This window comes from Oncorhynchus kisutch, linkage group LG6, assembly GCF_002021735.2.
Source record: "Oncorhynchus kisutch isolate 150728-3 linkage group LG6, Okis_V2, whole genome shotgun sequence".
In the NCBI taxonomy this organism is placed as follows: Eukaryota; Metazoa; Chordata; class Actinopteri; order Salmoniformes; family Salmonidae; genus Oncorhynchus; species Oncorhynchus kisutch.
In genome coordinates, this window is record NC_034179.2 from 21,148,661 (window position 1) to 21,166,842 (window position 18,182).

Consider the following 18,182-nt stretch of genomic DNA (forward strand, 5'->3'; position numbering starts at 1 on the left):
GTCTGGACCTACAGTACTGACACAACACTATCTACAGTAACACGCTGTCTGGACCTACAGTACTGACACAACACTATCTACAGTAACACACTGTCTGGACCTACAGTACTGACACAACACTATCTACAGTAACACACTGTCTGGACCTACAGTACTGACACAACACTATCTACAGTAACACACTGTCTGGACCTACAGTACTGACACAACACTATCTACAGTAACACACTGTCTGGACCTACAGTAACACACTGTCTGGACCTACAGTACTGACACAACACTATCTACAGTAACACACTGTCTGGACCTACAGTACTGACAAAACACTATCTACAGTAACACACTGTCTGGACCTACAGTACTGACACAACACTATCTACAGTAACATACTGTCTGGACCTACAGTACTGACACAACACTATCTACAGTAACATACTGTCTGGACCTACAGTAACACACTGTCTGGACCTACAGTACTGACACAACACTATCTACAGTAACACACTGTCTGGACCTACAGTAACACACTGTCTGGACCTACAGTACTGACAAAACACTATCTACAGTAACACACTGTCTGGACCTACAGTACTGACACAACACTATCTACAGTAACATACTGTCTGGACCTACAGTACTGACACAACACTATCTACAGTAACATACTGTCTGGACCTACAGTAACACACTGTCTGGACCTACAGTACTGACACAACACTATCTACAGTAACACACTGTCTGGACCTACAGTAACACACTGTCTGGACCTACAGTACTGACACAACACTATCTACAGTAACACACTGTCTGGACCTACAGTAACACACTGTCTGGACCTACAGTACTTACACAACACTATCTACAGTAACACACTGTCTGGACCTACAGTACTTACACAACACTATCTACATTAACACACTGTCTGGACCTACAGTAACACACTGTCTGGACCTACAGTACTTACACAACACTATTTACATTAACACACTGTCTGGACCTACAGTAACACACTGTCTGGACCTACAGTACTGACACAACACTATCTACAGTAACACACTGTCTGGACCTACAGTAACACACTGTCTGGACCTACAGTACTGACACAACACTATCTACAGTAACACACTGTCTGGACCTACAGTACTGACACAACACTATCTACAGTAACACGCTGTCTGGACCTACAGTACTGACACAACACTATCTACAGTAACACGCTGTCTGGACCTACAGTACTGACACAACACTATCTACAGTAACACACTGTCTGGACCTACAGTACTGACACAACACTATCTACAGTAACACACTGTCTGGACCTACAGTACTGACACAACACTATCTACAGTAACACACTGTCTGGACCTACAGTACTGACACAACACTATCTACAGTAACACACTGTCTGGACCTACAGTAACACACTGTCTGGACCTACAGTACTGACACAACACTATCTACAGTAACACACTGTCTGGACCTACAGTACTGACAAAACACTATCTACAGTAACACACTGTCTGGACCTACAGTACTGACACAACACTATCTACAGTAACATACTGTCTGGACCTACAGTACTGACACAACACTATCTACAGTAACATACTGTCTGGACCTACAGTAACACACTGTCTGGACCTACAGTACTGACACAACACTATCTACAGTAACACACTGTCTGGACCTACAGTAACACACTGTCTGGACCTACAGTACTGACACAACACTATCTACAGTAACACACTGTCTGGACCTACAGTAACACACTGTCTGGACCTACAGTACTGATACAACAGTATCTACAGTAACACACTGTCTGGACCTACAGTACTGACACAACACTATCTACAGTAACACACTGTCTGGACCTACAGTACTGATACAACACTATCTACAGTAACACACTGTCTGGACCTACAGTACTGACACAACACTATCTACAGTAACACACTGTCTGGACCTACAGTACTGATACAACACTATCTACAGTAACACACTGTCTGGACCTACAGTAACACACTGTCTGGACCTACAGTACTGACACAACACTATCTACAGTAACACACTGTCTGGACCTACAGTAACACACTGTCTGGACCTACAGTACTGATACAACAGTATCTACAGTAACACACTGTCTGGACCTACAGTACTGACACAACACTATCTACATTAACACACTGTCTGGACCTACAGTAACACACTGTCTGGACCTACAGTAACACACTGTCTGGACCTACAGTACTGATACAACACTATCTACAGTAACACACTGTCTGGACCTACAGTACTGATACAACACTATCTACAGTAACACACTGTCTGGACCTACAGTACTGACACAACACTATCTACAGTAACACACTGTCTGGACCTACAGTACTGACACAACACTATCTACAGTAACACACTGTCTGGACCTACAGTAACACGCTGTCTGGACCTACAGTACTGACACAACACTATCTACAGTAACACACTGTCTGGACCTACAGTACTGACACAACACTATCTACAGTAACACACTGTCTGGACCTACAGTACTGACACAACACTATCTACAGTAACACACTGTCTGGACCTACAGTAACACACTGTCTGGACCTACAGTACTGACACAACACTATCTACAGTAACACACTGTCTGGACCTACAGTACTGACACAACACTATCTACAGTAACACACTGTCTGGACCTACAGTACTGACACAACACTATCTACAGTAACACACTGTCTGGACCTACAGTAACACACTGTCTGGACCTACAGTACTGATACAACACTATCTACAGTAACACACTGTCTGGACCTACAGTAACACACTGTCTGGACCTACAGTACTGATACAACACTATCTACAGTAACACACTGTCTGGACCTACAGTACTGATACAACAGTATTTACTACTAGGGTTGGAAAGATACCGGTAATTTACTAAAGTTACTCCAATCTTAGTCATTTTGTTGATTACCAGAAAATCGATGACAATCTATTTATACTTGAATACCTTTTTTTTTAAATGTATTCATATATAGTATACATATTTATATCTGTGTCCATATTGTCCATTAGTTTCTAGTGGATAGACAATATGGTTCTGGAGAAAATACACTAATTCATGGGAAAAGGCATCTAATCAATATAACTTTTCAAACAATTGACTAGTCTTAACAACTGCCACCAGTTTGATGCCGACACATTGACAACCAATACATATCGGCATAATCAAATAAATAAAAGTGTGTAAACAAATATATAACAAATATTTCATGCTGAACCCCTAATATTAAACACCATTTATTGACTAAGTCAGTGTTTCCCAACTCCAGTCCTCCAGTACCTCCGACAGCACACATTGTTGTCATAGCCCCAGACAAACCTGATTCAACTCATTGAGGGCTTGATCATTAGCTGACAAGTTGAATCAGGTGTGCTTGTCCGGGGCTACAGCAGAAATGTGTGCTGTTCAGGGTACTGGAGTTGGGAAACACTGTACTAAGTTGATGGGCTAGGATCACGTTTTACAGCTTTCTTATTTAATTATATCAGATATTTTGCATATGATAAGGCCACCTAGAACGTCCGAGATAATTACAGACACCTCTGATAATATGAAGTACCCAAAAGGGCCACTAGACGTATTGTGATAAATTACATATCATCTTTGAAAGATATCACCATTCTGGTAGTTTACTGGTAAAACTTAGAACGTTTCTAATTATATACCCTCCCTTTGCAACCCAACATACCACACACATTACAGTAGCCAAGGATGTATCAAGTTGAACACTAGACCTACAGTACAGAACAGTTCAGTACCACCATGGACGTATCGTTCACGACCACACACACCCCACCTATAGTCCTGACCCAACACCTAAATATCATCATGGTACACTTTAAACTTGAATCTAAATGGCTACATAGAATAGTGCACTGAATCTCTCTCCCAGACACCTGGATGTCCAAAATCAACCCTGTCCAATCACAGAGAGGAATGTTTTGTCTGGGCTGTTTGGGGTTTATAGCGGTGCTGCTTTGTACAAAGAGCCTTGACACTTGCTACAATAACAGGAGCTCAGTGTGGGTTATTGGAGATCTGGGGGCTCTCCTCTGAGTGAGTGGGACCGGCCTGGCGTACTGTACACAGCAGCGTCAGAAGTTCATGCCCTCCCTGGGGCATTCACACAGTAAAAACAAAGAGATCACACAGGCTGCGCTAGCGAGAGCTACGCTAACGAGGCTGATCGTTACAGTGGCGCCACCTGTCTCCCTCTTCCAATTAGGAAGAACAAGACCAAAGTGCTAATCAACCAGCCGACCAGCCCAGAGGGGAGAGGAGAGGAGGATGAGGAGAGAGAGAGAGAGGAGAGGGGAAGATGAGAGAGAAGAGAGGGGAGAGGCGAAGTGGAGAGAGGGGAGAGGAGAGGAGAGGAGAGGAGAGGAGAGGAGAGGAGAGGAGAGGAGAGGAGAGGAGAGGAGAGGAGAGGAGAGGAGAGGAGAGGAGAGGAGAGGAGAGGAGAGGAGAGAGCGAATGGGAGAGGGGAGTTGTTAGAGGGGAGAAAGAGTGGAGAGGGGAGAAAGAGAGGAAAGGAAAGGGGAGAGGAGGAAGAGGAGAGAGGGGAAGAGGATAGAGGAGAGAGGGGAAGAGGAGAGAGGAGAGGAGAGGAGAGAGGGGAAGATGGGAGAGGAAAGGAGGAAGAGGAGAAAATGAGAGGGGAGAGGGGAGAGAGGAGAGGAGAGAGGAGACAGTGGAGGAGTGGGGAAGAGGAGAGAGGAGGAGAGGAGAGAGGAGTTGAGAGAGGAGAAGAGGAGAGAGGAGAGTAAAAAACAATAGGATCAAAGAGAGGATAAAAAACAAGTAGAAAGAGGGAGGGAGGAGGAGAGAAGGAGAGAGAGGGGAGGAGGGAAAGAGAGAGAGATGAGAGGGAGCCAGAGAGCAAAAGCCATGGCAGATTAAGAGACACCTCTTTCTCCGTTTACAGCTCGGGCAAACTGAGACAACATCCAAAATTAAAATACTTTAATTACGAAACATGAAAGTCAAACAGAGTCCTGATCGATGTGTCTGTGGATGAGCAGATGAATTGTCCAGTGAGAGTAGGAGATGAGAGGTCGAGACGGGAGGGCAAATACAGACTGGCCGCACAGTTGGAATAGGAGCGAGGCGCCCAGAAGGGCTGAGTGCTCCCTGAGGTTCACAGAAGCTGTAATTATGGGGAAAAGGGGTGTGTGTTTACAATATCTCACTCTCCTTAACAAGCACTGATTGTGTGTGTGCAGTGAGCGCGTGTAGGAATGTTTGAGCACAGCCAGAGTGCAAGGAGAGTTCAGGGAAGAGTTTGGTCAACGGACAAAGTGGTTTGTGTCAAACCTATCAAAAACAATACACACACCGAAATATAAGACTGAGGTAATTGGAGCGTGTTAGATTAGCCAGATAAATGAAACAACATTTTGTTCTGAAGAATAGTATTGCTGCCCAAAATAACTTCTAATGACGGAGACAGAGGCTCAAAAAGACGGGTTTTCTATTAGTGCATTAATTCATGTCCTGATAAAAATGTGTGAAGTGTACATATACATTTGTACGTGTGTGTGTGTGTGTGTGTGCGCAAGTATGGGTGTTTGTGTGTGTGCGACAAGAAACAGAGAGAGTGAGAGAAAAAAGGTAGAGAGAGAGAGAGAGAGAGATAGATAGATGGGCATACTCTCTGCCCCCAACCACAATGAGGGCACACAGCCCTGCCCCCCTGTGCCCCAGTAGGTTTAGGACCATCCGTCACGCTTGGCCTCCCAAACATAGTCTAGTCTCTGTTAGTTCTAGAGGGTCCAGTACAGGGTGTAGTGCTGCCGTAGTGCAGAGCTGGTAAAACTATTTCTGGAAAATATATTGTGATAAATTCTATTTAATTACCACTAAAATCCCATGAAAAACGATAGAACAACAAACCAAATAAATATGTATTGCAGCCTAGGGGTAGGTAAATGGGGGTTTCCTCCCTGTCTTCTCTCTGGCGGTGGCGGTAATGATGAAGAACTGTAGATTACGCCTGTGCACTGCGGAGGCCCGTCAGAGGCTTGACCACTTTGGCCATTCAGAACGTTGAGAAGAAACATCTAAATTCACTGTGTGTCTGCCTTGATGTTCATTAAACACAATGGACCCCCTCTTGCGCAGTAGAACCAAGAAACGATATGTGAACACTTAGCCTATTGGCTATTGGTTTGAGACACCGGGCCCGTTCTAGCTTGGTATGTCAGGGTGGGAAATTGGAAATGAGAATTGGGCCAAGTTGGAGGAAGTAATGCATTTAGGTTATATCTTTTTGAGACGCATGCATACACCACAGCAAAAGCTTGATTTTAAAACAAATATCCCGCAATTTTATGTAGGAATAATTTATGATTTAATCAAATCAAATCAAATGTTATTAGTCACATGCGCTGAATACAACAGGTAGGCCTTACAGTGAAATGCTTACTAATGGGCCCCTAACCAACAATGCAGTTAAAAAAAATAGGGATAAGAATAAGAGATAAAAGTAACAAGTAATTAAAGAGCAGCAGTAAAAAACAACAGTATATACAGGGGGTGCAGGTACAGAATCAATGTGCGGGGGCACCGGTTAGTTGAGGTAGAATGTACATGTAGGTAGATTAATTAAAGTGACTATGCATAGATGACAACAGAGAGTGGTAGTGGGGGGGGGGGGGGGGGGGCAGTTTCAGCAGTAACACTTGAAGAAGTATCATTCACGATTGACAATGATGATGGCCTGTTTTGAAACGAGGTATGCCTAACTCGGTGTTTATGGGTATTAAAAATATAAGATTTTCTTGAGACAATAATGTGTGGGCATAGGCAGACATTGCAATTGGAGGATGCATTTTATGCATATAGTATTTTATAACAGGGCTCTCCAACCCAGTTCCTGGAGAGCTACCATCCTGTAGGTTCATTCCAACCCTAATCTAGTACACCTGATTCTAATAATTATCTGTCTGATAAGATGAATCAGGATAGATACAACTGGGGTTGGAGTGAAAACCTACAGGAGGGTATCTCTCCTGCAACAGGTATGTTCTATACCCTGTTCTATGATAGGCTATTCAATAGGCTACATCTGTCGGTACAAGCTTTGATTGAGGAAATGATTTCATTTACCCCCCACAAAAGCACTACACTACTGGATCAGTATCTCTGAACCACAGAGCCCTGCTTTACAGCATCACAGTCTAGTTTCTGTTGGTTCTACAAAAGGACCAGTATCATGGCACCACAGACATAGAAATAAAAGTAATATAACGGGCGTCCCAATCCCCATTCAATTATGGCATAATGAGTGGACTGGTGGACATTGTGAGTGTACCCATAGGAGCAAAGCAGGAAGTGAAAGCAGGAAGTAAATGCAGGTGCCCCAATCAATCTGTGCTGTGATTTTTGAATCAACTAAATTACAAAAAATACATTCCATTGCATGAGGCTATTCCCATGCAGTTAGCATAATTTGAATTAACATTCTACATTACCAAGGAAATTGCATCACAATACCAGGCAGCCATTGCGAGTGTACCCATCTGTATACAATTCAAATTGCCAGGGTTAGAGGTTCCAAGCCCGTTTTATTCACAGAGCTGCCCTACAGCGTCATATTCTAGTCCAGGGATGGGTTGGGAGCCACCAAAAATCTGAAATCATACCCACACATGCAGTTAGAGCCGGCTGATGCACAACCGACTGCTGATTCACAACCGACTGCTGATGCACAACCGACTGCTGATGCACAACCAACTGCTGATTCACAACCGACTGCTGATTCACAACCGACTGCTGATTCACAACCGACTGCTGATGCACAACCGACTGCTGATGCACAACCGACTGCTGATTCACAACCGACTGCTGATGCACAACCGACTGCTGATGCACAACCGACTGCTGATGCACAACCGACTGCTGATGCACAACCGACTGCTGATGCACAACCGACTGCTGATGCAGTCGGAAATTCTAACTCTCGACAGTAATTTCAGACCCCGACTGAGTTCCAAAAAAATATAAATAATAATCATAATATTTTTTGTGGGGAAGAAATTGATCTGTGGGCCTGAAAAGGGGGGACGGCTCGTCCCTGATCAAGTCTCTTATGGTTCTAGAGGGAACCACCAATCATAGTCCAGTCTCTGTTACAGCGGGACTCAGCGTGCGATTAATCTAACGTAAAAGGCATAAAAGAAACGCATGAAACTAGATCCCCTACTAGTCTTGACGAGAAGAAAACAAAAGAAAATGTCAGGGATGTTCTCTTCTGAACTGTTCAACCAAGCCAGTGAATGAGGAGGAGTTAAGATGGAGTGTCATCGTGTTAATGTCCAAAAGTGGAAGTCGCCACTAAAAACGGAACATCCGGTTGTTGGGGACTCAACAGAGGCTAGTGTGCCCTACTCTACAGCCACTCTCGGGTCCACACTCCCCAGTCCCCACCCCCAAGCTCCAGCCACTCACCCTCAAGCTCCAGCCTCTCACCCCTAAGCTCCAGCCCCTCGCCCCCAAGCTCCAGCCACTCACCCTCAAGCTCCAGCCCCTCACCCCCAAGCTCCAGCCACTCACCCCCAAGCTCCAGCCACTCACCTCCAAGCTCCAGCCACTCACCTCCAAGCTCCAGCCACTCACCTCCAAGCTCCAGCCACTCACCTCCAAGCTCCAGCCACTCACCTCCAAGCTCCAGCCACTCACCTCCAAGCTCCAGCCACTCACCTCCAAGCTCCAGCCACTCACCCCCATGCTCCAGCCTCTCACCTCCAAGCTCCAGCCACTCACCCCCAGCTCCAGCCTCTCACCCCAAGCTCCAGCCTCTCACCCCCATGATCCAGCCTCTCACCTCCAAGCTCCAGCCTCTCACCTCCAAGCTCCAGCCTCTCACCCCCAAGCTCCAGCCTCTCACCTCCAAGCTCCAGCCTCTCACCCCCAAGCTCCAGCCTCTCACCCCATGCTCCAGCCTCTCACCTCCAAGCTCCAACCTCACACCTCCAAGCTCCAGCATCACACCCCCATGCTCCAGCCTCTCACCTCCAAGCTCCAGCCTCTCACCCCCAAGTTCCAGCCTCTCACCCCAAGCGCCAGCCTCTCACCCCCATGATCCAGCCTCTCACCCCCATGCTCCAGCCTCTCACCCCCAAGCTCCAGCCTCACACCCTCAAGCTCCAGCCTCTCACCCCCAAGCTCCAGCCTCTCACCCCCAAGCTCCAGCTTCACACCCTCAAGCTCCAGCCTCTCACCCCCAAGCTCCAGCCTCACACCCTCAAGCTCCAGCCTCTCACCCCCAAGCTCCAGCCTCTCACCCTCAAGCTCCAGCCTCTCACCCCCAAGCTCCAGCCTCTCACCCCCAAGCTCCAGCCTCTCACCCCCAAGCTCCAGCCTCTCAGCTCCAAGCTCCAGCCTCACACCTCCAAGCTCCAGCCTCTCACCTCCAAGCTCCAGCCTCTCACCCCCATGCTCCAGCCTCTCACCTCCAAGCTCCAGCCTCTCACCTCCAAGCTCCAGCCAATCACCCCTCTTCTCTACACTTCAACCCTTCACATCCTTGTTTTGTTCCCTTGACCACTTGCCCCGTCTCCAAAATAGAGGTAATACAGAGAGTAGAGGGTTCACTCACCGATGTTCTTGTGTCTCTCAGTTTTCAGCTCCCAGCTATTCCACACAACCAAGATGTATAACTTGTGAATCGGTCACCTGCCCAAGACGAGAGTGAGACAACAAAATGACATCTCTGACAGACTTCAAAACTGACAATGCTATCCATCAGGAATAAAATCAATAGGGAGAAAGCAAAGTGAAAGGGGGAGAAATAGAGAAAGAGAAGGAGAGACTCAAATACACAACATAGAAGGACAGTTAAAGTTTGAGTGGACAAAGTGAAGGAGACAAAGAAAGAGACGGAAAAGGAGAAGTATTTTTAGCCTGCGCTACACATGGCTGACTGTCACAAAATATTATTGTGCCATAAGATGTTAGCCTGTTTTCCACACAGTACTGGAGTCACACAGCTGTTGTTGCAGACACATTGTATCACAACACCGGTAGAAATGTAAGGTGAGGAGGGGAGGTGTTCTGGGCTTGTTCTCTTTCCTCTTCCAGCCATCAATCAATCCATCAACTAATTCATCACATTTTATATACAAATACCTTTTCAGATCAACATTTGTCACAATGTGCTTTACAGTGACCTGGACTAGAACCCAACGAGCAAGCAGAAGCACATCCTCTCTCTTCATCATTCTCTCCTTTTCTCTAGTCACCCTGTCCTCCTCACAGGACAATGACTGGAACGTCACACACAGCTCACCTACAGATTACATACAGATTACTTATAACACACACTCACTCATAATTGCTGTTTGAATGATGGGTGGCCATGTTGTTTCTGTCTGAGTGATGGGTAGCCATGTTGTTTCTGTCTGAGTGATGGGTGGCCATATTGTTTCTGTCTGAGTGATGGGTGGCCATGTTGTTTCTGTCTGAGTGATGGGTGGCCATGTTGTTTCTGTCTGAGTGATGGGTGGCCATGTTGTTTCTGTCTGAATGATGGGTGGCCATGTTGTTTCTGTCTGAGTGATGGGTAGCCATGTTGTTTCTGTCTGAGTGATGGGTGGCCATGTTGTTTCTGTCTGAGTGATGGGTGGCCATGTTGTTTCTGTCTGAATGATGGGTGGCCATGTTGTTTCTGTCTGAGTGATGGGTAGCCATGTTGTTTCTGTCTGAGTGATGGGTGGCCATGTTGTTTCTGTCTGAGTGATGGGTGGCCATGTTGTTTCTGTCTGAGTGATGGGTGGCCATGTTGTTTCTGTCTGAGTGATGGGTGGCCATGTTATTTCTGTCTGAGTGATGGGTGGCCATGTTGTTTCTGTCTGAGTGATGGGTGGCCATGTTGTTTCTGTCTGAGTGATGGGTGGCCATGTTGTTTCTGTCTGAGTGATGGGTGGCCATGTTGTTTCTGTCTGAGTGAGGACACACACACACATGGCACAGCTCCTCTCTATATCCCACTGAGACTGAGGGAGGTCATAGTCCTTCCTGACACTCCCCAGGCTCTCTCCCTCTCTCTCAGCAGAGCAGAATGTTCTCCTGGTTCCACTGCAAAATGGGAGCCCCAGCCAAACTCATTAGATAGTGACACAGATACAGACCCAGCCTCAGATGCACATTTACTTAAAGAACAGTGCTGATGCAAAGTTTGGTAACAGAATGATGTCACAAACAGCATAAACTTTGCATCTGCACTGTTTTTCAAGTAAATATGTTTTTGCTAAATTTTCTGTGGAAATTGTTAAAGGCCCATTGCATGAAAATTAAATTTTCCTGTGTTTTATATGATATTATATAACAGCTGACGAAACTAACACTGCAAAAGTGTGAGATTTTTTTTAATCAGTGTTATATCCTGGTAGTTGCTGGTTGAAAATACAATATATATATATATATAGACATTCTAATCAGCAGGTCTGTGTGGGCGGGAGTTTTGGCTTTCCATGGTGACATCACCATGCTGTAAATTTGTTAATAGACCAATAACAAAGAGAGTTCCAAACCTCTCTGCCAATAACAGCTAGTTTTCAGTTTTCCTCTCCCCACTCAGAACACTTCCTGACAGTCCTAGCTGAATTCTTGCTTAAGAAAGAGGTTTTCCTAAAAATATTTTTTTCCCATTTTAATGGAATTTATTACAGTAAGGTACTTAATTGTTAACCAGAAATTATTTGATACTGATATAAAAATGGCTGCATTGGGACTTTAAAAGTAGTCCTTGTCCATAAAGTTGTATGGTTTGTTTAACTTTGCAATCATTGGATTTTGTCTCAGTGTCACTCTGTTACTGTTGAATTGCCAATCTGCTGTTCTACTGAACTCTTCCTGAACCCAGCAGCACCAACTAACCCATTGGAGGACAACACAACATCAACAAAGGCACTGCCCACTTTTATCCAGCTGTGTAATGACAAACACCACAGAACACAAACATACGTTATTTAATCACCATCTTGACTGAACAATTCTCTGCCGACTCATGTCCTGTATTTCCACTTGTTGTTTCTCCGTTGTCACCACTGTTGTGGGTGAGACTGGTCCATAGGAATTGTAAAAACAGGTGATGTTTTACCACCTCCTCTTTTCCAGCCTGCTCTGAGGACCGTGTCTGAGTGTTAAACCATCTGTTGCAGTGTCTCCTGCGATGGGAAGCCTGTGGGCCCTGAAATCCTGGCAGGGAAACCCTGTGTCTGGTCTGCTGGCTGACTAATGGCTCATTTTTCAATCAGACGCTGCATTCCTTAATTAGGAGAAATGCTCAGTTTGGGTCTTGCCCCAGCCCTGTGGAAAAGACAAGATGTATTTGGGGAGGCAGGGTAGCCTAGTGGTTAGAGCGTTGGACTAGTAACTGGAAGGTTGCAAGTTCAAATCCCCGAGCTGACAAGGTACAAATCTGTCGTTCTGCCCCTGAACAGGCAGTTAACCCACTGTTCCTAGGCCGTCATTGAAAATAAGAATTTGTTCTTAACTGACTTGCCTGGTTAAATAAAGGTTAAATAGAAATAAATTACAGTACAACTCACTCTCTCTCTCTGCTCTGGAGTTGTAAGGCTTAAAATGCAATTATTTAGATTGATAAATTGTGTCCTGTACAGTCTGTGTTAATCACATGAATAGCTTCAAACATAACACTTTATAGATTCACAGAGTTTGATCAACATTTGAAACACAATGAAGTCAACAACCTAAAGTCTATAAATACATATCCACAGTTCCACACTCACATCTGTCCCACCCTCCACTGATCCAGTCCTCCACTCTGACAGAACACATGGTGGAAAAACAGACACCTACTCTCCTGTGTGTCTGCTGAGAAAACAATGTCCAAATGCAGCTCTGAGGGGTATACTACAGAACAGGATCAATGAGTTAGCCAGGAAGCTTTGATGAACAACAAGAAATGCAGATTTTCTGATTCATTAAGAAAGCGAAGCATATATATTCAGCACCAGTCAAAAGATGGGACACGCCTACTCATTCAAGGGTTTTTCTTAATTTTTACTATTTTCTACATTGTAGAATAATATTGAAGACATCAAAACTATGAAATAACACATAATCATGTAGTAGCCAAAATAGTGTTAAACAAATCAAAATATATTTCATATCTGAGATTCATCAATGTAGCCACCCTTTGCCTTGATGAGAGCTTTGCACACCACTATGCACACCACTATTCTCTCAACCAGCTTCATGAGGTAGTCACCTGGAATGCATTTCATTTAAAAGGTGTGCCTTGTTAAAAGTTAATTTGTGGAATTTTTTTCTGTCTTAATGCGTTTGAGCCAATCAGTTGTGTTGTGACAATGTAGGGGTGGTATACCGAAGATACCAAGTCCATATTATGGCAGGAACTCAATTAAACAAAGATAAATGACAGTCTGTCATTACTTTAATAATTCTTGATTGGTTCTACGCTGAGCTTTCATGAAATTGATTTAGATATTCTTGGAGCAATACAGTACTCTTGATAGACTATATTAAATCTAATGCATTCAAATCTAAGATCACTCTGAGCCAGCGGAAAGACCTGGGTTTCACAACTCTAAACCCTAAAGGGCCTTTGCTCTATGTCACGTTCTGAACATCGTTCTTGTGTGTTTTCCTTGTTTTAGTGTTGGTCAGGACATGAGCTGGGTGGGCATTCTATGTTGTGTTTCTCAGTCCAGAGGCGCCAGAGCTCCTCAGTCCAGCGCTGCCAGAGCTTTCCTCTCCAGCATTGCCGGAGCTTCCCGTCTGCACAGCGCCATCAGAGTCGCCAGTCTGCCCAGTACCGCCTGAGCTACCCGTCTGCCCAGTGCCCCCAGTGCCGCCAGTCTGCCCAGCGCCGCCAGTGCCGCCAGTCTGCCCAGCGCCGCCAGTCTGCCCAGCGCCGCCAGTGCGGCCAGTCTGCCCAGTGCCGCAAGTGCGGCCAGTCTGCAAGGAGCCGCCAGTGCGGCCAGTCTGCAAGGAGCGGCCAGTCTGCAAGGAGCCGCCAGTGCCGCCAGTCTGCAAGGAGCCGCCAGTCAGCCAGGAGCCGCCAGTCAGCCAGGAGCCCCCAGTGCCGCCAGGATCCGCCAGAGCCGCCAGTCTGCCAGGATCCGTTAGATCCGCCAGTCAGCCAGGATCCGCCATGCAGCCAGGGTCAGCCAGGATCCGCCATTCAGCCAGGATCCGCCAGTCAGCCAGGATCTGCTGGAACCGCCAGTCAGCCAGGATCTGCCAGAACTGCCAGCCAGCCAGGATCTGCCAGAGCCATCAACCTGCCTGAGCTTCCTCTCAGTCCCGAGCTTCCCCTCGGTCCCGAGCTTCCCCTCGGTCCTGCCCTTTGTTAGGGTTCCTAGGCCAAGGTTAGCGGCGAGGGTCACCACTCAAGGGACGCTAAGGAGGTGGACTAAGACAATTATGGAGTGGGGTCCACGTCCAGACCCTCCCCTATAGGTTTAGGTTGTGCGGTCGGAGTCCGCACCTTGGGGGGGGGGGGGGGGGGGGTACTGTCACGTTCTGACCATCATTCTTGTGTGTTTTCCTTGTTTTGGTGTTGGTCAGGACGTGAGCTGGGTGGGCATTCTATGTTGTGTGTCTGGTTTGTCTATTTCTATGTTTGGCCGGATATGGTTCTCAATCAGAGGCAGGTGCTGTTTTTTCATGGATCAACCTAAGTCATTGCTTAGCTAGGGAGTTTACTCACTCAATCAGTGGCTGATTAAGATGTATGGCGGAACAATAACCACCTTTGGAGTTGTGCTTGTTACAACGCCAAACATCGCCAAACCTTCAGGAAAACATTACAGATATGAGTAGGACCACATACTCATCATAATGCTGTATAGTAGTTGGTGAGTTGCAATCATTGAGGCAACCGCCTTCTGTCCTTCCAGATACACAGAATGCAACCGAAAAAAACGTCATTTGATTAAGCAGGCTAACAGCTAATGAATTCAGAATCCAGAACCAAATCTAGACTCTCATGCAATACAAGTCTGTCACAGGAGATTAACAAATCACATGACTTTGGAGTGATTACATCCCCTGATTTGATTGCTCAGGCATTAAGACATTTGCTTATCTCAGGTATTAAAACATCCTGAGTCATTAAAACACGACAGAGACTGGTGTATTCGCTAAGAGTTACTATACACAGGACGCACAATATATGGGAAAGGCTACAACAAGCAACGTTAAGTACTCTGACAGCCTTACAGTTGGAACCTGGATTCATATAGTCTCTCTAGATCAGTGGTAATCACATTTTTTAGCGGGGACCTCATTTTTTCAGACAGAATTTCTGGGGAACCCAATTCTTTTCTCCAGAATTTCTGGCAGCCCCACCCCATCCCAAATCTAATGACACAGCCTTAAAATCTGTACATTTCGATTTTTAAAACAACAAATAACCTACAATTCATGACATTTTCATATTGTTGTTATCAGATTACCACACAGCCATCACACCACTCTCTTAAAACTGCCTCTATTGTGTTCACATGCATTCTTCATGTCAGGCTATACGTCATGCAAACTTTCACTTACTTTTTGAAGACCATTGTCATGCTATGAGACAGACAATACTATTGTTTTCTAAAGGCATCTAGGTAGTTATTAAGAAAACATATAATGTTCACACACACATGATATTTTGTAAAGGCATTGAGCTAGCTGGTGCTGTAAGTTAAAACAAGTTAAGTTTCATGTTTGCTTTCTATAAAACTCTGATCAATATCAATCAACAATCAAAATTCCGCAAGCAGTTTATATCAAATGAAAGGTCCAGACTCCCTTGACAATATATACCACTCTTAATAGAGCACCACTTATCAGTGTGATGTCATCCTAATATAGTAGACTGACACCTCTCCATTGAAGTTCACCTCTTTTTACCTCTGGTTTTGGAGGGGTACTTTCCTCTCCACTCCAGGCACCACTTGTGTATACTCATAAAACCCACTCTGATTCCATGGCAGCGCATTGAATTCCACTGAATAATTGTGTTCTGTTTTTTTTTTTTGCACTCTTAACAGTTGGCTGTGAGGGCTGGAAACTGGCTGGCATGAGTGTCTCATTCATTTCTATATATCACCATGCCTGCTGCACTACAATATAACACAACATGAAGAGACCACAGTGTCCTGCTATGCCTATGTTTGAACGGTCACTATATACATCATTAGAGGATAATACACATACTCTTCCTACCTGTGTAGAATGGGTGTGTTTACTTAGGATTAGTTTACTGTTATAATAGCTGGTGTGAGAGTAGTTCGACTAGTGTTTCAGCGAAAATATTTTGGTCATTAGGAAATAAGATGACATATCTGTGTGAGTGAGGAGGAGAAGCAGGTTGTAAAGAAGGTAGTGGGCACTGTTACATTGTCCAGGTTCATTCTGGAAACAAATGGACCAAAGTTCTCCTCACTCCATACGTTCTCCTCACTCCATACGTTCTCCTCACTCCATACGTTCCCCTCACTCCATACGTTCTCCTCACTCCATAAGTTCCCCTCACTCCATACGTTCCCCTCACTCCATACGTTCTCCTCACTCCATACGTTCTCCTCACTCCATACGTTCCCCTCACTCCATACGTTCTCCTCACTCCATACGTTCTCCTCACTCCATACGTTCTCCTCACTCCATACGTTCTCCTCACTCCATACATTCCCCTCACTCCATACATTCTCCTCACTCCATACGTTCTCCTCACTCCATATGTTCTCCTCACTCCATACGTTCTCCTCACTCCATACATTCCCCTCACTCCATACGTTCTCCTCACTCCATACGTTCTCCTCACTCCATACGTTCTCCTCACTCCATACGTTCTCCTCACTCCATACGTTCTCCTCACTCCATACGTTCTCCTCACTCCATACGTTCCCCTCACTCCATACATTCCCCTCACTCCATACATTCTCCTCACTCCATACGTTCTCCTCACTCCATACGTTCTCCTCACTCCATACGTTCTCCTCACTCCATACGTTCTCCTCACTCCATACGTTCTCCTCACTCCATACATTCTCCTCACTCCATACGTTCTCCTCACTCCATACGTTCTCCTCACTCCATACGTTCTCCTCACTCCATACGTTCTCCTCACTCCATATGTTCTCCTCACTCCATACGTTCCCCTCACTCCATACGTTCTCCTCACTCCATACGTTCTCCTCACTCCATACGTTCTCCTCACTCCATACGTTCTCCTCACTCCATACGTTCTCCTCACTCCATACGTTCTCCTCACTCCATACGTTCTCCTCACTCCATACGTCTCCTCACTCCATACCTTACAATCATTTCCCCAGATGTCAAAGGAAACTGATGGCACTGAATACGGCCATGTGTACCGATAGCATCAAACTGCAGACTTCATGGAAGTAGCACAAAGAGATAGTGGAAGAGGACATGTGGTGATGTGGACACACATGGATACAAGGTTTGTGAATGCTGTAGTGAGCTCGCCTACTTCAGACAGATCTCTGGTCATGCGTCTTCTACCATTATTTGACCTATCACAGAGCAGATTCAAAGTGGATGCTTTTGGTGATTGGAGTACGTCATGACAAAATCGCAGTATTTTTAGCATATTCAGCTGTTCTGTTAATAAGAATAGGTCTGCCGCAACACGTACTGGACACAAGGGATAGTAAACATCAAAAAAGGGAGAAAAAGGAAAATCTAACCCAACCCAGTCTACGTAACACATGACCAAACTGTAAGGGAATGCAATGTCCCTGTAGGCATCACATGGAGTCTGTGTGACTTAGATATCAGACCAAACCATATGGGCAGGATGGCAGGCTAGGTGGGCACAGGTGCCAAGTGGCAGGCAGCTGGCAGGTCTGGTCCCCTTGGGTAGAGTAAACCTCAGGTGCAGATCACACAACATATACACTAGTGGGGCAAGAGTCAGCTGTTTGTACGGGGGAAAATGTTTTGCAAAATTTCCAAATTACATCAGTTTGACTGTTTGTATGGAAATAGAGAGCTGTGAAAATGACCCAACATGTTTCTGATAAGATTTCAGTTCAGCTTGGATGCATATTTTATGTGGTTGAAACGCTATCAGCTTTTATAATGCTGATAAAGAGAGCACCTCTACAGATGG

General features: G+C 45.4%; 1 protein-coding gene across 1 annotated transcript in view; it reads right to left on the bottom strand.

Moving 5' to 3' along the window:
- Positions 1–18,182, bottom strand: part of LOC109892495 (bone morphogenetic protein receptor type-1B) — a 119,679-nt gene that overhangs the window by 47,883 nt on the left and 53,614 nt on the right. The window contains exon 3 of the mRNA XM_031826381.1: positions 9,666–9,742. The gene's annotated coding sequence lies outside the window, so the exon portion shown is untranslated. The remainder of the gene's footprint in view (positions 1–9,665; positions 9,743–18,182) is intronic.